This window comes from Carettochelys insculpta, chromosome 8 (assembly GCF_033958435.1).
Source record: "Carettochelys insculpta isolate YL-2023 chromosome 8, ASM3395843v1, whole genome shotgun sequence".
NCBI classification, from domain to species: Eukaryota; Metazoa; Chordata; order Testudines; family Carettochelyidae; genus Carettochelys; species Carettochelys insculpta.
The window spans coordinates 31593046-31613459 of NC_134144.1; the positions used below are offsets into that span (position 1 = coordinate 31593046).

The window sequence follows — 20414 nt, forward strand, 5'->3', positions numbered from 1 at the left end:
ACTTGCACCCAGATGTACAAGCAAGCCTTGACTGCAGCGAGTGAATGAGCTAGAACAAACATCCAGAATTTGACCCAGCTGGGACATGCAGTTCACTAATATTGTTCTGTGTGTAATACGAGACACAGCTATGCAACCTGGATCAACACAGACAGTAAGCTTTATGATCTCAATCACAAGTCACTGAGTCAACACCTTTCATACCTCCTTGTCAACCAAACACAGCCGTCACACTTCTCTCAAGCTAGCCTCCCATGGAAATCAGAGGGGATTTTGCCTGAATAAATACTGCAGGATTTGGCCTTCAATGCACAAAATATATGGAACAGATACATTAGAAAATTAACATCTAATGAGACATTAAAGGGGATTTAATGTGTGTTACCAAAATAACCAACTATTCACTTTGGCCGTTTTTACACAGGCCACTTTCTTTGAAAGTGGCATGGTAACACACAGCCCAAAATATGCTAATGAGGTGCAGATGCAAATTCCCTGTGCCTCATTAGCATAACGTCACATGATTTGGAGTCTGGAAGACCATTCCTCTGGACTCCAAAACGCCATGTAGAAGCACGGCCCCAGGGGAGCTTCCAGAAGGAAGTCCGTCTTCTGAAGGCCCCTTCTTCCTTAAAATTTTTGGGAAGAAGGGGCCTCCGGAAGAAGGACTTCCTTCTGGAAGACCCCCAGAGGCTGTGCCTCTAAACAGCATTTTGGAGTCCGGAAGAACGGTCTTCCGGACTCTAAATCACGTGACCAGATGCTAATGAGGTGCGGGGAATTTGCATCCACACCTCCTTAGCATATTTTGGGCCGTGTATTACCATGCCACTTTCGAAGAAAGTGGCCTGTGTAGAAACGGCCTTTGAAATCTGTGCTAGAGTTATGTTCTTCTCCTGCCATAACCCTGTGCTCCTGGAATTCCCTGTAATTTCAACAGGCATTTGAGTGTATAAGGAATGAAGAATGGATTTTAAATAGTAGTTCCAATCTGCTCACACTAACTCCATTGCTTAGACATGTAATTGTGTGATTTAGCTCTTACATATAAGAAATATATTATTTTAGGAATTTGTCTTTTGCTTGCAGGCCATATGTCTCTAGTAGCCACTAAAGCAGAGGTGAAAATTGGAGGCACATGAGCAGGCAGTTTCCAGATAAATGAAAAATGGGCAGAAACAAAACAGTCTTTACAATTAGCAACTCTACCTTTATATAAAGATAAGTAATGCTGAAAACGGACACTGAAAGAAAACCTATTTTTTGCTAATTTTATTTGCCCAAATATGGAAACTTCATTAGGAATCCAAGTTCTTATGCCAGAGGTCATGATTTATTTGTGACATTGTCTTTAATCAGAAAGCGTGCAACAAGGCAATGTGGGCAGAGAGTCAAAGCAGCAGTGTGAGTAGACTAGATCTTAACTCTAAAGCACTAGTTACTTAGCTCCATCCTAGCAGGAGATCAGTAAAGAATATATTCACATCTGATTCCCGTTTTCTGCTGTCTTTGCATCATGCTGTGCGGCTATTAGCCTGCTGCTCAAGAACTTAAAAGGAGAGACACCATCAAACCTTGAAATCATTGCTGTATCAGCCTAAGGGGTAAACAGAAAACTCGATGTCACAATATCCCACTGCGTGAGCTACCCTCTTGAATATAAAGCTAAGTTTTAATTTCCATATCCAACTTAATCAAACCTCAGTATACTCACTGCATCAGTGATGCACAGCAGCACAGGAAATCCTCTGTTTGCAAATAGTAAGAAACCTATTTTAGGGCTGGTGCTTTATACACTACAAATATTTCAAGTTCAGGGACTTTTTCCCCCTCTTTGATATAAACTTCTCTTTTAATTTTAACCTTTGTAGCCAATTGTATGGGCTGCACATCATGACTGACAATGTCCCAATTATAGATGCATCATTAAGACTTGTGAATGAAGAGGTGGAGTACTGATGGACAAGAACAATTGGCAAAAACCTGAGGAATGCTTACCTAATGCACAGGGCATACTGTTTAGAAATTAACAGTTTGTGTAAGTGTAGAATATTAGATCTAGTATTGCCATTGGGGTATAGTATTAAGCTAAACAATTATCAAGGCTATGTGAATGTAGGTATTTCCCCGCTGAAATCAGAGAGGAGTTTGCCTTTACTAAGACCTGCAATGAAAGGCCTGCAAGTCATGCAGATTAGCTTCAGATAAATGTAATAGTGCTACTGTACATTCCCCAAAGCTACAGTTAAAGGAAACAAAGATGAGAAGGAAAGAGCAGAAACTTAGACACTTCTGAACTCTAAATCTGAAGCTTTTTGTGTCAGAGGATTAAAAATGTAAATAGACAAGCCCACTCACCAGGTCTGGCTACTGCTAATGAATCCATCCCCTTGATTCTTAGACTGTACTAAATTGGCTAAGACCATCCCTAATGGTCTTCATGGGATCAAGTCACGCGTTGCTAGAGTACTGTGTATTTTCACCTCTGTTCCCTCATGTTCTCAGCCTGCCCAGTAATGCCTCCTATGTTGCTGCACTACAGAGGCCAGTTTCAGTCACCTATAAGTGTTTTTCTTGTGAGGATGTTGTTGGTTGACTTTGACTTTTCCATGATCTAAGAGATCGAAGACCAGGAATAATCAACCTACAGGAGCTAGCTCAAAAGTGTGCAAAACAGCAGTTAGCTATAACCTCTTACAGGAGACCCGAGTCAAGGTTAAATACCATTTCTGCCCTGTGACAGAGAGATCGCTGTGTTAGTCTGTATTCTATCAGAACAAAAAAGCAGTCATGTAGCACTTTACAGACTAACAAAACAATTTATTAGGTGATGAGCTTTCGTGAGACAGACCCACTTCTTCAGGATAATAATAAATTATTTTGTTAGTCTTTAAAGTGCTACATGACTGCATTTCTGCCCTGTTTGCATACTCAGCACTTCACTAAGCAAATTCCCCTTGTCCCCCCCACCCCCCCCCGCCCGCGGCAATTTTGAAGTTTTAAACTTCGAAGTACCAGCTCGGGTCAAGGCGCGGTATTTTGAGGAGTAAAGGGACATGGAAGTTGCCCCAGCACTTTGAAGTACCAGCGGGTGGGCCGCGGCTAGACACGAGCCGGTACGTCGAAGTTTAATTTGCCACGGGCGGGGAATTTGCTTAATGAAGTGCTCCATATGCAGCACAGCACTTCATTAGTAAACTCACAACACCCTAATTACCATCCTTCCTTCAAAGGAGGGTGGTAGTGTAGACAAGCCCTGATGGTGTATATTTTGTGTTATTAAAACCAGATACAATGGTACTTCTTCATTGCTATGATACCTGACTAAATTACTTCCTTTTGGTTTTGCTGTATATGTTGCTGCTTGTTTTTTGGTTTTGGTTTTGGTTTTGGTTTTGTTTTGTTGGTATGACAACAAATTTTATGAAGAAAATTTTCATAGATATTCTGCATTAAAATATTATTGTTTGGTGTTTTGTAGTCTCAAAGTTTAAGAAACACTGCTCTCCATGGGGTTCCACTCCAGAGAGCCTATGAAAAGTAGTCAAGATCCACTCCCTCAAACTTCGTCCGACCCAGCTTTGCCACTCATTTTTGCTCATTTTTCTTTATTATACTTAAGATGCTATAACTTTATTGAATTTATTTTTTCTTTATAATTAGACATAATGATTGTAATGACCCTGGAGTGATCTTTGTTTATGGCCTCTTTTCCTTTCCACATTTCCCCTTCCTACGTATCTGTCTGGAGGATTGAATTCAAATTTTTCCTTCCTGTTACCTACAGGTCTTGTTACTCCCGACTAGCAGGCTGCATTTTAAAGAATCCTTAATGAGGGTACAGGAACAAACTGTCCCAACATGCACTAAAAATAGCAAGTCTGTGGAATATTCAGACCATGTATCAAGTGGGAAAGACATACCGATTGCAGCAAAGATGAAACAGTACAAGCTTGCAGTTTCAGGCTTGTGTGAGACAGGATAGAACAGGCAAGCTTCTGAAGCGAGAGATCCTGTACTGACCAAATAGCAACTCTCAGAGTGCTCATGGAACAGTTGCTTGAGTGGAACTCGCCCCTGTACATAACCTTCATAGATTTTGAAAAAGCTTTTGACAGCGTTGATCGAGACACTTTGTGGAAACTGCTGCAACACCATGGCATCCCATCCAAAATTAACTTGATTCTTTCAACGTATGAACCCTCGACATGCCAAGTTGTTCACAATCATGTCTTGACAGAATCCTTCCTCATACTGTCGGGAGTGCGACAAGGGTGCCTATTGTCACCTTTCCTATTCTTGATCACAATGGACTAGATTATGAACAGGACAACATATGGCCATCAATGAGGCATTCAGTGGACACTTTTCAAACAGCTAGAGGACTATGATTTTGCTGATAATGTCGCCCTCCTTTCACACCAACATGAAAACATGAAAGAAAAGGTCACCATGCTAGACAAAATTGCCTCAATGACTGGACTTCAACACCACCACCATCACACTGGGAGGGGATGACCTGGAAGATGTGGAGCAGTTCACCTACTTGGGGAGTATCATGGGCATAGATGGAGGAATAGATGAGGATATCAACACCAGGCTAGGGAAAACAACAACTGCATTCAAGACTCTCCATCGCATATGGAGTTTGCAGATAATATCTGTGAAGACGAAACTGCGGAACTTCAATATAAATCTGAAGAGTGTGCTCTTATATGGATACAAGACCTGGCATACTAAAAAGTCTTCAAATCACAAGCTACAGACATTCATAAACAGATGCCTGAGGTACATCCTTCACATCAAATGGCAGAACTTCATCACAAATGAGGAGCTTTGGAACAGAGCAAGACAAGAACTAATTGACATTGAAATCAAGAGAAGAAAGTGGAGACGGCTTAGCCATACTCTGAGAAGTCTGTCAAGCTCTCACATGGAACCCACAAGGAAAACGCAAAAGAGGAAGACGTCAGAAATGTGGAGAAAGTCTGCTGAGATTGAAGGACAACAACTGGGTTACTCCTGGAACCAGCTTAGAAGTTCTGTCACAAGACAATGTGAAGTGGAGGAGTTCAAGGGTTCAGTAGTAGTAGTAGTAGTTGTATGGTAGATGACCAGCTTGGCTTAAGAGAGAAATTTTCTGTGAGCTTATATACAAAAAGGAAACTTACAAGAAGTGGAAACTTGGACAGATGACTAGGTAGTGGTATAAAATATCGCTCAAGCTTGCAGAGGTGTAATCAGGAAGGCAAAAGCACAATTTGTGTTGCAGCTAGCAAGTGATGTGAAGGATAACAAGAAGGGTTTCTACAAGTATGTTAGCAATAAGACAATTATTATGGAAAGTGTAGAATTCTCATTGAATGGTGAAGGCAACCTAGTAACAGACGACATGGAAAAAGATGAAGTACTCAATGTTTTTTTGCTTGTCTTCACAGACAGAATCAGCTCCCAGACTGCTGCACTGGGCAGCAGAGTATGAGGTGGAAGTGAGCAGTCCTGAGAGGTGAAGGAACAGGTAGACTGTTTAGGAAAGCTGGACATGCACAAGTCCATAGGGCTGGATCTAAGACATCCGAGGACACCGAGAGACTTGGCTGATGTGATTGCAGAGCCACTGGCCTTTCAAAACTCATTGTGATGGGGGAGGACCCAGAGGACTGAAAAACAGGCAAATGTTGTGCTCATCTTTTAAAAAGGGAAGAAGGCGAAGGTTAGGCTCACCTCACACTCGGAAAAAAAATGAAGCAGATTCTCAAGGAATCCATTACGAAACACTTGGAGGAGAGGTAGGTGTCTAAGAAGAGTCAACATGGATTCATAATTGGCAGGTTATGCCTGACCAACCTAATTGCCTTTGTGGTGAGATAATTGTCTCTATGGATCTGGAAAAAGTGGTGGATGTGATATACCTGCACTTTAGCAAAGCTTTGATCTGGTCTCCCATGGTGTTCTTGCAGCAAGTTAAAGAAGTATGACTTGGATTAATGTAGTGTAAGGTGGACAGAAAGCTGGCTAGATTGTCAGGCCTCAGTGGTTACTGGTCAACAGCTTGATAACTAGTTAGCAGCCAGCAGTGACACCAACAGCTGCCACGGGCTCTGGGACAAGGTGTGTGGGTGGGGGCGGCTCTGCACCCCATAAGGGGCAGGGCCCAAGGCATTCAGCCCTCAGCACTGTCTGGACCGTGACGCTGGACCCCACCCTCTCTCACAGCTGCACACAACAGCACTGCTGCAGCAATTGAAAGTGGCACAGGAATAATTGACATCCCCTGCATCAGTGAGCCTGGCAGCCAGTATCAAGTGGAGTATCCCAGGGGTCGGTCCTGTGGCTACTTTTGTTAACATCTTCACTAATCTGGATAATAGGATGCATTGCACCCTCGGGTCCGCAGTGATCGAGACAAACTGGAGGGAGACAGAAATCCAATCAGGTTCAACAAGGACAAATGCTGAGTCCTGCACTTAGGACGGAAGATCCCATGACTGGTACAGGCTGGGGACCGACTGGCTAAGTAGTAGCTCTGCAGAAAAAGGACCTGGGGATTACAGTAGCTGAGAAGCTGGATATGAGTCAACAGTGTGCCCTTGTTGACAAGAAAGCTAATGGTATATTGGGCTGCATTAGTAGGAGCATTGCCAGATCAAGGGAAGTGATTATTCCCCTCTATTCAGCAACAGCGAGGGCAAATCTGGAGTACACTCATTCCTTGCTATACAAGCACAATTGGTTCCCAAATTTCTGCTCGTAGGCAAAAACTCATAAGAGCAACACTAAATTCCCATTAAAATCCATGTAAAAATCTCTAATTTGTTCCAAGGGCTTGTAACTTGACATAAACCAGTTGAGTTTAGGTACTTTTCTGATGTATTTGAATAGTTTGGTGTCAGAAAGAGAATGTAGTGTATGTATGTAGAGCAGGGATTTCCAACCTATGGGTCAGGACCCAAACATGGGTCCCATTAGATTTGTTAAATGTCACCAGCTGGGCAGTTCCCAGCTGCATGTAGCTTTTAAATAAGCCATTTGCAGTTTCTTAGTACTGCTGCCTCAGGCAGATATCTATCAGCAGAGATAACTGTTGGAGATGGCACCTATCTCTGTCACTATGGGTAGCAATTACCGTATGCCTAGGTGCTGAAAACTTAACATTGGAGTTAAGTGCTGGGAGCAGGAGGGCTGGGAGAGCCATGCAGCCTAGCAGCCCCAGTGAAGAGGCTACGGAAGGAGGAGGAGTGTCTAAGGCTGAGGCTGTTGAGGGATGTGGGGGGGTGTGTCTCAGACTGGGGGAAGTTTGGGGCTGCTGGCGGGGTGTAAAGCAGGGGACAGTTTGTGATGGCTGGGGGGGTCTAAGGCTGGAGGAGGTTTGGGACATTGGGCCAGTTAAAACCTGGCCAAAGGTCAGGTCTGTGAGGCAGGCAGGGGGGTCTAATACAGTAAACCCTGCAGTTACCCAGGGGTTTGCAACCCCTGCATAACTTGAACTTTCCTGCAAGGGGAGTGGAGCCAGGAACCACCAGGGCTGGTCACTTTCCTGGCTCCCAGAGTGGCAAGAGCTTGGAACCAGGGGCAGGCTGGTTCTAGTCTCCCAATGGCTTGCAGGGCCGGGAAACTGATCAGCTCATGGCTGGTCAGTTTCATATTCCTGCCATTGCAGGGGAGGGAACTAGACTAAGAGCCTTCTCCCTCTCTTCCCCCAGCAGAAGGGCTGTCAGAAAGCTGCATGTCTGAGGGAAGGGAGGAAGAAGGCTCCAGCTGCAGGTCTCCCCAGTCCCCAGCCAGGGACCCCACTCATATAAGCGGGGGAAGTTCACTCATATAGTGAATAGAGGTAGATATTTATGTTCCTTGTATTAGTGAGTGCTTATAAGTACTCATTAAACAAGGGATGAATGTACTGCATCCAGTTTTGTACACATCCCCATCACAGAAAGGATGTAGACAAATTGGAGCGAGTCCAATAGAGGGATATGAAAAATATTAGAAGCCTGGGGCATATGACTTATGAAGGGAGGCTATAAGAAATAGCCTTATTTAAGCTGCAGATGAAAAGAAGAGAGAGAGATTTGATAGCTGCCTTCAACTAGTTGGAGGGGAGCTTCCAAAGAGGATGGAGCTAGGCTCTTTTCAGTGGTAGCAGATGGCAGAACAATAAGCAATGATCTCAAGTTGCAGTGGGTGAGGAAAAACAATTTCACCAGAAGAGTGGTGAAGCACTGGCATGCATTACCTAGGGAGGTGGTGGAATCTCCATCATTAGAGGTTTCTGAGGCCAGGCTTCCCAAAGCCCTGGCTGGAATGATTTAGTTGGGATTGGTCCTACTTTTAGCAACAGGTTGGACTAGATGATTCTTGAGGTCTCTTCAAACCCTAATTTTGTATGATTCTATTATAGCTAGAAGTGATAAGCTCCTCCCATCAGCTCTGACTCAGCTCCTAGCTATGTGAGGGGTCAGGCTTATGGCATACACACTCTTCTTGGCATCTCTCATTGGCTTGTTCAGGTGGCTCCTCTCCTAGTATGCTGGCTTCTGTGGATATTGCATTCTGAGCTGCCAATCTTTCCCCACACATTGTAGAGGGAGCTTCAAGATCTAATTCAGGCTTTGTGGATTCCATTGTTGTTCCTATGATTTTTCTAGGTACCTAAAAGTTAGGCATTGCAACACAAGTCCCTTTTTGGATCCAGGCGTTTGTACCCTTCACATGAAGAGAAGCGTAAGGATCACAAATATGGTGCTAAATCCTTGTTCAGCCACAGTTCCGATTCAGTTCAGGCAGAGTTTGACTGGAAAATGCTGAGTTGTGGAACTGAATGTCCTCTATCAAAGTACGCTTCTGCCAGAAACTATTGTAAGGGACAGTTTGCAATCATAGGGCCAAATCTTGAATTCCATACGAAGGTAAAATTTCGAAGAGTGGTGCCCAAAGCAAAATTTAGCAATCACCACAGCCCCCTCGCCCCCTCCAGCCAGGCGCTGCCCCCAGGCACCCGCCTCCAGCCAAGCAACCCCTGCCACACAAACTGCTGGTGACTCACCAGAGACTCTGAGCTGCACCACGCGAGCCACCTGCTGTCCTGGGGTGTGCCATGCAAGCCCCCGCATGCCACCATAAACCCCCCCATGCTGCGCAAGCTGCCCCGAGCTGTGTCACCTCGACCAAGCTGCAAGAGAAGCCGCTTCCACCATGCGCTTGTCCCACCAAGTGGTGGGGCGGAGGGGTGAAGGGCGCACCAGGTGTGGCTCTACGAGCCACTTTGCTACACTGTGCTGTCCAGTTTGCCACATGTGGCCAACGGACAGCGTATTGGACACTGTGGATTTCAAAGCTAGTTGCACGCAGCCAAAATGGACATCGTGAACCTGCATTTAAATTCCATCTAGTTTTTTTGGTTCAAAACATGTTTCTGTTGCTTAAAAAAACCTCATGAGCATTTGTAGGAAGGGTTTTCGTTTGAATAAATGTTTCTTTATATGACCACTCTCATTTGTTGGTGACCAAAGTTACTGTAAACAGAGAAAATTGCTCTTTATTTTCTTGGAGCTTTTTCCAAATTAAAAACGTTCAATCATCCAGCTAGTGAGAAAAAGCATTCCCGTGTGATGGAGTCAGCCAGGTAAACCCCAAAAACACTGAGTACTGCGTTGGCCGTTGTCACATTTTGGGAACAACCTGTACCTGAAGCATGCTCACAAATTTTTTGAAAGCGAATGAATTAAAAAAAAATCTGTTTGTGGACACAAAAAGGGCTAGGTCCTTCAGAAAATGTAAACAAATGCATTATTTGATCAGTACTGACCAGTTTTCATTGAACTCAATTTTGGCTGAATATAGGCTTCTGAAGTAGATTATGGATAGAATGTTTATTCCCTAGTTAAGGTCCAAAGGTTTCTTGCTAAAATTTCTGATACTTACTAGAGCGTCCTACAGAGAACCAAACATCAGATAAGCTTTGCCATTGAAAGAGACTATGTCTGTGTTTTCTGAGAAACCCTAACTGACCCAGGTGATTATGGTATATAGTCTCAGCATGCAGTTTTGACAAACCATAGACAAGGTCTGCACAGATGTTAGCAGTTTGACAGTTTCATTTTCTGCTGCAAATATTGACATCCTTGGGGCACTACTGCTAAAACCTTTCAAAGCAGAGCAGCAGCTGAAGCATTGTCTGCTATGCTCACAATAAAGTCTGCCTCAGGAAAAATTAGATCTCACTAATTACAGCATCTAGTGGTGCCAGAAGGTTTGGTAGCTGGGGGGGCTTTCACAGGAAACTGGGCAGCTGGAAAGGGGGTTCTCACACAGGAACACAAGTGCATGGTTCAGAGTGTTTCTGCTGGAGAGGTTTCCTAGGACTATTTCTGCCAGTGATGAACCCAAGAGAAAATCAGTCCAATATCCCTTGAATTTTCAGGAAGTGCAGGTTCACGTCTGATTTTTAAGGCTCTGTGCCATTTTCCAGGTTCTGGTAGTGGAATGACCATTGTTGGAGCATCTTTCCACCTTCACTTTTGCAAGCTAAGAATAATACAGGTTGAACCTCTGTAGTCTAGAACTCTGGGGACCTGACTGGTGCCAAACAAGAGAATTTGCTGGACCACGGGAGATCAGTATTGCCTACCAGCACTACCAAGACTTCCGCTGCTTGCTGGGCTCTTAGAAGACATTTGGGGTAAATTAGAAATAAATAACAGCACTGAACACTGACATCCTGGACTCTTGACTGTAAACAAATTTTATGGGACCATGGGAAATTTGATCTCACCCATAATAAGTGGATATTCAACTAATATAATGCCAGACCAGAGTGTGCCAGACTAGAGCGCTTCAACCTGTGCAGTAAACCCTCACTTTGTGTTTTCATAGTGTGCAAAACTCACTTTAATGTGAGTTTCACACAACCTGAAGACGCATGGCTGTCAGCCTGCCTAGCGTCCCACAGCTGCAGGCAAGGCAGCTAGGTTTGATAAGAGCCCCTTCACCAGAGCCAGGCACCACTCTGGGAAGGTGCGGGGAAGGCTTTTAGCTCGCCTAGCTGCCTACTGCTGCAGACAGCCAGGTGGGGTAAAACCCCTTTTCCACAACGGTGCTGCTGTCAAGCTGACAGCGGCCCTGCTCTGGGAAGGTAGGGAGAAGAGTTTTAGGCCCCCTAGCTCCGCGCTGCTGCAGGCAGATATGGAGGCTAAACCCCCAGGCCTTCCTCAGGATCAGCGCCTCCGCCCCCAACCTGCACATTGGGCTCCCAGCCCCTGGCGCACAACAGCTCCGCATGGGGCTTGGGCTCCAGCCCCTGGCATGGCACACAGGGCTCAGGCTCCAGCCCCCTGCCCGCCACCCCTCATGGACCCTGCTCCAATCTCTGCATGCCCCGGCTCCGACCCAGCTCAACTCCACCCTCCTGCCCACCCTGCAGCCCTAACCCACCCCAGGCTTAACCCTTCAGCCCCAACCCACCGCCCAAGCCCCCCGACTTACCCAAAATTCAGGATACGTGAGGGTTGCGTGATTTTGCTGGGGTTATTGAAGGCCAACTGGATCAAGGAAGTGTCATATTATACCGCCACTTATAATGTAGGAATATGCAGTCTTTCCCAGGCATTCTGGAAGAGATGGACACAAAACATTCAGTCCTTCAACTGATGGAGTGCTTCATGTTGCTCCTCAAGCAACCACAGTTGACAGAACAGTGCAACAGGCCACCAAGGAAACACCATCTCATCCTGTGCTGGAATGACAAGTCAACAACTAAGTCTTCTGGGAGAAGAAATGAATTGGTGAAAGAATATTGGGTGAAATGGTGGCCCCAGTGAAGTCACTGGGATATCTACTATTGCCTGCATTAGAGCCAGATTTCACACATTAGCTGTCCATCTGGCCCCTCCCTTTCCAGAGGGGCATGCGAATGCAGCTGATCGGAAATGCAAATGAGGCACATATTTAAATATCTCATGCCTCATTTGCATATTCCCATGTTATCAGGCTTCCACAAGAGCCATTTCCAGAAGCAAAAGCTGCCGTGTGGACAGGCTTCCTTCAAAAGGAACACCCGCCCCCCCCCCCACTGGCCTTTTGAAAGCAACCTTCGTCCTGAAAAAAAATGAGGCAGAAGGATGCTTTCGAAAGGAGGGTTTCATTTCAAAAGAATCCCGTCCACACAGCTTCTGGAAATGGCTCTTCTGGAAGCCAGCTCACACGGGGAATATGCAAATGAGTTGCAAGATATTTAAATCTGCCCCTCATTTGCATTTCCGATTGACAGCATTTGTGTGCCCCTTTTGAAAGGGAGGAGCCGTGTAGACGCAGCTGTTCAGTTTAGAGCCATGGTGTCCAATATGCTTCCCAGTCGCCACATGTGGCAAGTGAGAAATCGCTGTGTGGCAAAATGGCGCATACGCCTCCTGCTGTGCGCACCTGCTCCACCACTTGGTGGGACAAGAGTGTGGTGGAGGCTCCAAGCCACAGGCGCCTTTGGCCTTGGTGGGCAACCACGTGGCTCCAGGTGTGTCTTGTGCATGTGCTCAGCAGCAGCAGCTCTGGTGAGTAATCGTGGGAGGGTTGCCTGGCTCAGGAGTGGGGGAGGGCAGTCCCGGCTGGGGGCCAGGCCCTGTGGCCACTGTGACATTTCTTTTGGACATCCCTGGTTTAGAGGCTTTTCAACATTACGTATGAAAAAGGTGATGAACTCCTTCTATAGTGACACATTTCTCAAACGAGAAGACAACAGACTTAGCTGGACAGTACAATGAAAAGGAATTCGTGGTGAATGAGGATCCACATTCAGAGCAGAGGAAATAGATTGAAAAGTTGTCACAGAAGGTAGAAACGACAACCAACAGAGGGAGTACAGCAAATTTGAAAGAAGATAAATGGATAATTTAACAGCCATTCAGTTTTCAAGAATGACAAAGTACAAACTATATTGCATCAGAAAAGGACTAGGAATGATGATGGATGGAACACTTTAAGCATTGACCACAACAGAATCAGAGTTGCCTGTGGAATTCCCAACTGAGGATAAATTTAAAGACCTATATCAGGATATGAAACTGGATTAACGAGTTTTTCAAGATCTATTTAATGGCAAGGCAGAAGGCATTGATTACTCCTCAGAGCAAATGGTGAAAGGAAAGGTGTAGAATCATCTCATATTTTGCACACACTGTGTTAAAATATGTGTGATCAGGAGCAAAACCAAAACTGCATAACCAAGTAACAGATTACACGGCTATTTATGAAACAGTAAGTTGCCTTCTCGTGGAAAAGGAATCTACTGGTTCCTTGATTTTACGAAGTGATTATGAACAGCTGGACCATCTGTTTCCTGAGAAATTGCACCAAGACATCAGTTGAGCTATTTCAATCAGTTGAGCTATTTCAATACAATCTCTAGGTCAGGTCTACACTAAAGAGGAAGGTTGAATTAAGATGCGCAACTCCAGCTAGGTTAATTACATAGTTGGAGTCAACATACCTTAATTCAAGCTTCCGTGTGGTCTCCACTGCGGGAGGTTGATGGGCACAAACACTCCCATCAACTGTCCTTACTCTGCAGGAGTACTGGTGCTGACAGAGGTGACCTGAGTTTGATTCAGCGCATCCCAGTTAGACGGAAGATTGACCGTCGCAACGTCAGTCTTTAACCCAGTAAAATGTGCCTTAACTCACATTTCTTCCCTTTGATAACAAGAACAATGTTTACTCTGCAGTGGGACCAACATCCACCACGGGCCTGGCGGCAAGGTGTAGGAAGGCTAGCTCTATGCTATCGGAAGGGGTGGAGCCTTGAGAGGAAAAGGTGGGACCAAGGCTTAGTGCATCTTCAGCTGCCCTAGCCACACACCTTCCCAGTTAGGATTTTGGAGCCTGTGCTTGTCCCTTCTGAATACCTGTCACTGGGAGAGCGCAGCTTTTTTTCTGTAACTGCAGCTTTCTCATGTGGTTCACTTATCTCGTTTGGAGATTTGCATCTGGATCTGGCAACTGCAGCTGGAACAAAACTGGCCCTTCAGCCATTAAAAACAAAACAGTAATGTTCGCATACAATCCCATAAAAAGGCTTTTGGAAGCTGTTCAACCTGTTGTCCTTCATCTGCTGTAGCAAACCTCCAGAAAACAGCCTTCTCTTAGCAAGAGTTTTGTTTTTCAATTCCATACATTGCACGCCCCCCCCCCCGCCCCCTCAAATCTGGGACTCTGGTCCAGCAACATGTGTGATCTGGCAGCACCATAGATGTTGCAGGACCAGAGAGCCCTGGGGCTAGGAGCCGAGTGGCATGAAGGCTGGGAGGGCAGCGGGGCCAGGGCTGACAGCCAAGCCAGGCCAGTGCTAGGGAGGCTGGCTGGGACTGGAGATACAGGGTGCCAAAGGAGGTGGGGTGGGGTGGAAATGGAGACAGCAGTGGGGAGGGGCAGCATGCTGGAGCACCAGAAGCAGGAAACCTCCTCTACGCTGGCAAATTCCCTCATTTGGGACTGGTCAGGTCCTCAGGTGCTGGACCAGGGTGGGCCAACCTGTAGTATTTATGTAGCGATTGCAGACCAAGGCTGGGTCTACACGTGCCCCTTTCGAAAGAAAGGGGCATGTTAATGAGCAGGTTCAAAATATGCTAATGAGGCGCTGCAATGAATATGCAGTGCCTCATTAGCATAATGGCGGGCGCGGCGATTCGAAAGTGCAGCTTTTCAAATCACATAGCACCTGTGGAGACAAGACCTTTCGAAAGGCCCCCCCCCCAGTTTTCGAAAGCCATTCTTCCGATCACCAGATAGGAAGGAGGGCTGTCAAAAACTAGGGGGGGGGGGTGTCCTTTCGGAAGGTCCCGTCTCCACAGGTGGTGCGTGATTTGAAAAGACGCACTTTTGAATTGCTGCGGCCGCCATTATGCTAATGAGCCGCTGCATATTCATTGCAGCACCTCATTAGCATATTTCAAACCTGCTCATTAACGTGCCCCTTTCGAAAGGAAGGGACACATGTAGACCCAGCCCAAGTGATGGTTTTGGTTTTGCAGAACGTTTTCTGTCAGATCAAAGCTGAGGCTCCATTTTCATCTGTCCTCAAAAATTCAAGGAGTATCAGATAAATGGTTTGCTTATGGCACATGTATTCTTATCAAAGGCACGTCATCAGAACTCAGGGTCCAGTAAAAAAAAGAGCAAAACTCATCCCTGTTGTTATCCCATTGACTTTACTGGAGTATCAAACACTTACAGGCCGTGTCTACACGTGCCCCAAACTTCGAAATGGCCATGCAAATGGCCATTTCGAAGTTTACTAATGAAGCACGGAAATGCATATTCAGCGCTTCATTAGCATGCGGGCGGCAGCGGCGCTTCGAAATTGACGCTTCTTGCCGCCGTGCGGCGCGTCCCGACGGGGCTCCTTTTCGAAAGGACCCCGCCTACTTTGAAGTCCCCTTATTCCCATGAATAAGGGGACTTCAAAGTAGGCGGGGTCCTTTCGAAAAGGAGCCCCGTCGGGACGCGCCGCACGGCGGCAAGAAGCGTCAATTTCGAAGCGCCGCTGCCGCCCGCATGCTAATGAAGCGCTGAATATGCATTTCCGCGCTTCATTAGTAAACTTCGAAATGGCCATTTCGAAGTTTGGGGCACGTGTAGACGTAGCGACACTGTGTCTGAACTTACTTCCCAATGGGCTTCCCGGTCATTAACTCTCCCTTCTAAATCAGAATGTCCCTACACAATTTATCATTGGGTGAGATGCTGAGTTTGATTCACACAGCATTTGGGACCATCTGAGCGTAGTCTTCTCTCCCAAGCCACCCTGTTCTGGGAATGTCCTAAAGGTAACAGGCCTCCTGAGATTTCATCTGTTAGGGAATGGTTAGCTAAGTCCTCTTAGCAGAGGTTCCTCACTGCTAGAACTTACCCCACTGGTCTGACAGAGCTAATTTATTAACTGTTGGGGTCAGTGCCTTTTTTTGTGAAAAAGAGGTGTTGGTACTCAGTTTGCTCCCCTTATACTTCCCCACCCCGACCCAATCCCATGGCTGGGGCTGACAAGGTGCCAGCACGCAGTACCAGCACCAAAAAAAAAAAAAAAAAATTGCACTGGTTGGAGTGTAGTGTAAACCCATCTCTTTCATAGGCTTTTGCCAGCAGCAATTGATTGTATGGCTCCAGCAGGATGGTTATTTGGGTGAATATGTTTTTCCTTTGCAAGCGGTGTTTCATTAACTAATGGCTTTGTGACAAGAATTCACATTGGAATTTTAGCACAGTTCAATAAGTTTTTTAGGAGTAACTTGTATGGTAGAAAACTCACACGCTTTCTCACTTTTGTCATGGAAAAATTCTTTAAAGACACTGACTGAGCTCCAGTCAAAGACCACAGTGGTCCTGGTTTAATCTCATCTATATGGATATTGAACACAGGATAAATTCTGCTCCTTTACTTATGCTAACACCTTCTCCATGAGCAGTCCCATGGTACTCAGAAGGAATCAGCTCTTCAGAGCCTGATGGTGCCATTATTACACAGCACATGCAAAGGGTACATGTATCCTGAACTCAGAGGTGTGACTGCACAGATATGGGCATATCTGCACTAGCTTCAATTACATGAGCACAGCAAAAATAGTAGTGAAAATGGAATGGGGCATGAACAGATATTTATCTTGCCAGTCCACACTGAAGCCCACACCAGCTACATCTTTACTGGTATCATGGGAGAGCTTACCCAAGCTGCACTTACATCTTCACTTGCACTGCAGGCATACCGAAGCTTTACTCCACCTTTTGAGATTTATTCTCCACGTTACAGATGCAGGAAATGGGGCAGAGAGGGTCATTAACTTGTCCTAAGCTACACAGGCAGTCAGTGTCAGTCAGAATAACAAACCAAGACATCATGGCCCGCAGGTCTCCTCTCAGCCTACTTGACTATGTGCACCAGTTGGTAACAGGCAAAAGTTGGAGCAGCTGCAGGACAGTCTGTTTAAGCCAATGATATGCTGGGCAAAAACATATCTAATCTTAACCTCTTTGAGGCCAGGCATGCAGCTCTGTTTGACATCCTCCCACTGATAGCTTCCTGGGTGCCATCACAGCCTTAATTCTGCCCTCTTACCATTATCACAAAGCATTGTAACAACTTCCCTGACACAGTCACACGCTATTTTTTCACATAATATAAGTTGCACGTTTTTCTTACACTTTTGTCAGCTGCAGCCTTTAAAATGCTGAGCGCTACTGCCTCATTCACTAGCTATCTTTTACACAAGCTTTCCTTCTCACTTTGTGTAGCCAGTGCAAAGTAACAGAAAGCTACTACAAGGATCTGAGTTTATAGAAAAAAATTGTGTGACAGTACCATTTGAGAAACGGTATTTAAAGTCTGTGTGGAAACCCCCTGCCAATGTTGGATTCAACTCGGGCTTCAGAGGATAAGCTGATCACCAGCTGGAGGTCATGGAGAAAGACAAACACAATAACAGGTGCATTACTGGGGAGCGGCAGGGTTGCAACTTCCAGTTTCATGCAGCTATTGGGGACCAATTCTTTTCCCATTGAAGTCAATGGGAAATTTAACCAGTGGGAGTTGGACTGGCTCTTATGAATGTGGACACCAAATTAACTTGATTATTGGCATGGCAGTTCCTACAAGGAACATGATGCTGGAAGGTGAACTGTCGAACAAAGAGCCAGAGGTGTAGAACCCTGACTGGGCGAGAGCCAACTAAACTTAAACAGCTTTCGGAATAAATTGGTGAATTAATCTGGATCATGGACAGATGCTGTGTATGTAATGCAGTAAAAGTTGAAGAACCTTGCAGGAAGGAGAAAAATGTGTTGGTTTTGACATAATTTCCCAGAAGCTTCATACAAGAAAATTAATTACAGGAATTTAATAAGTAAAACAGGACCAGATATATAAGTTCAAATGAATTGTTAATTACATGTCAGGCACAAATACAATCCAGTTTGTGTCGTTTGTATCAGAAAGCTACTAGTGAACTTATTTGTATCATAGGGGGTAGACATGTTAGTGTGTATCTGCCAAAAACAACAAGGAGTCCTGTGATACCTTGTAGACTAACTGATTTGTCGGAGCATAAGCTTTCGTAGGCAAAGAAAGCTTATGCTATGAGAAGTCCATTAGTCTATAAGATGCCACAAGACTTCTTGTTGTTTTTGAAATTCTTTGGTAAGTGGAAAAAAGAAAAGCTAGTGTCCATTGGCATTATAGTGGTAGGTAGGTGTAGTAGTAGCAGATCAAAATCAAAAGGCCTCAAAGCCAAACCATGCAACAGTGTTTTAAATATCAAATCCATGTTTGAATAAAGACATTTTATATACTCTTCAAAAATCCTCACTGGAAGCCTTTCTAACCTACAGAATAGCTCAACTGATATGTAACACAAGCTAAAGTTTTTTTAGGATAACACTCCATGGCTACGTCTACACTAGCCCCAAACTTCGAAATGGCCACACAAATGGCCATTTTGAAGTTTACTAATAAAGCGCTGAAATGCATATTCAGCACTTCATTAGCATGTGGGCGGCCGCGGCGCTTCGAAACTGACGCAGCTCGCCGCCGCACGGCTCATCCCGACGGGGCTCCTTTTCGAAAGGACCCCGTCTACTTCGAAGTCCCCTTATTCCCATGAGAAGATGGGAATAAGGGGACTTCGAAGTAGGCGGGGTCCTTTCGAAAAGGAGCCCCATCGGGACGAGCCGCGTCAGTTTCGAAGCGCCGCTGCCGCCCGCATGCTAATGAAGCGCTGAATATGCATTTCAGCGCTTCATTAGTAAACTTCAAAATGGCCATTTGCGTGGCCATTTCGAAGTTTGGGGCTAGTGTAGACACGGCCCATACTCTGTAGCTATTTAACAGCATTACCAGGACTGTAAGAGTGAAAATCAAAGACATGATTTATTCTTTATGAGCCTGGCTTATTTGACTTAAACCCTTGTACTCCAGGTGGCTCATAGGTCATCTACAAGTCTCCTCCACTTCAAACTATTACTTTTAATTTATTTTACCCTTTTAAATATCTTGAGGTAATCTTGAGTATCCAAATTTACAAGCAATCTATATATCTATCCACATAGGGAATCAAAAGATGTTCACAGCTTAAAAAATAAGTAGCTTAACGTATGAGTCAAGTATGGCTGGATCCATTCTCAGTACAGCTAATCCCTTTTAGGAGACAGGAGCACGATTTGGTTGTTTCGGTTTAATTTAGTCCATGTTTATATACTTATGGGGACAGTGGAGAACTTGCCAGGTCCCTTGGCAAGGTAGGGGATAGGAGGGACTCGGTGCTCCTGAAAGGGTGCAGCCCCAGGCAGAAGCAGCCGGGGCTGGAGCAGCCAACCCTCAGTGCCACCCCCAGCCTCTGCCAGCCTTCACAGCCACCCAGAGTGCAGCGCTCCAGCAGCAATTTAAAGGGCCAGTGGCAGCTGGGAGCCCCCAGCCCTTTTGAATTGCGGGCCCCAGGGCAGTTCCTTCATCCCATCCCCCACTCAGGGAACCTGACTGCACAGTACTTGTAGCAGAAGACTGTATTGGCCATGTATAATGCCAGAAACTCCATCTTCATCAACCAGTATGAAGCTACCACTGCACCATCTTTGGTGTGCAGCTGCTAGTGTGAAACTGGCCATAGGTATGAAATGGAATGAACTAGGGCCACAGAAAGTGAATAGACCTGTCTTGGTTCCAGGACCCCCCCTTTATGACCCATATTATACAAGCTATAGACATGCATAGCAGATACCCTGGCTAGATGTGTTAGTCTGACCTGGAGCAACTGACCTGGCGCAGGAGCAGGCCAGTACAAATCAGCCAGGAACTGAAGAACTACTATGAGGCAGTGCCAGGTGTACCCTAGTCCCCAGTTTCCTACATCTCTTTCCAATTCACTGAAAGCAGATACACAGTAATTGTGCAAATGTCTATGCTGTTTTCAGGTCACAGTGTTGTGGCGGTCTGAGTGCCAAATGCTGTCTCTGCCCAGCAACAGTTCAAATTGGTGATTTTTAAAAATTTATAAAAACTGAGCTCCCTTTTACATCAAAATTTTCAAAATTCAGGACGCTTCTGCCACCGCTAGCCCTATCTGTTGATGTATATCTGCACAAACATGGCCATCATCATGATGCCTCATCTCCATAGAAAGTGCCTAGTGAACTGCCATCAGGGTCTGTGGTTACAGCTGAATGCTGTAGTAGATTAGCTGTCCACACCAGCAGTGAGTTTCTACCACTGATATGAAAGCTTATATTGGGCTGTACCGCACAGGTTTGCAAAAAAGCCACAGTAATCTGAAATAAAGAGCTAAAAACCTAGGGAGCTCAGAGGGGAGCTAGTCTGCACCAACAGAAATATTATATAGTTAAACAAGCTAAAACCTAAAATACCAGTACCAAGTGATGAAACGCCA

The 20414-nt window shown here is 45.4% G+C and overlaps 1 protein-coding gene across 4 annotated transcripts in view; it reads left to right on the top strand.

Annotated features, from left to right (window-relative positions):
• PDE11A (phosphodiesterase 11A) overlaps positions 1-20414 on the top strand; it is a 245113-nt gene that overhangs the window by 216562 nt on the left and 8137 nt on the right. The window lies entirely within an intron of this gene.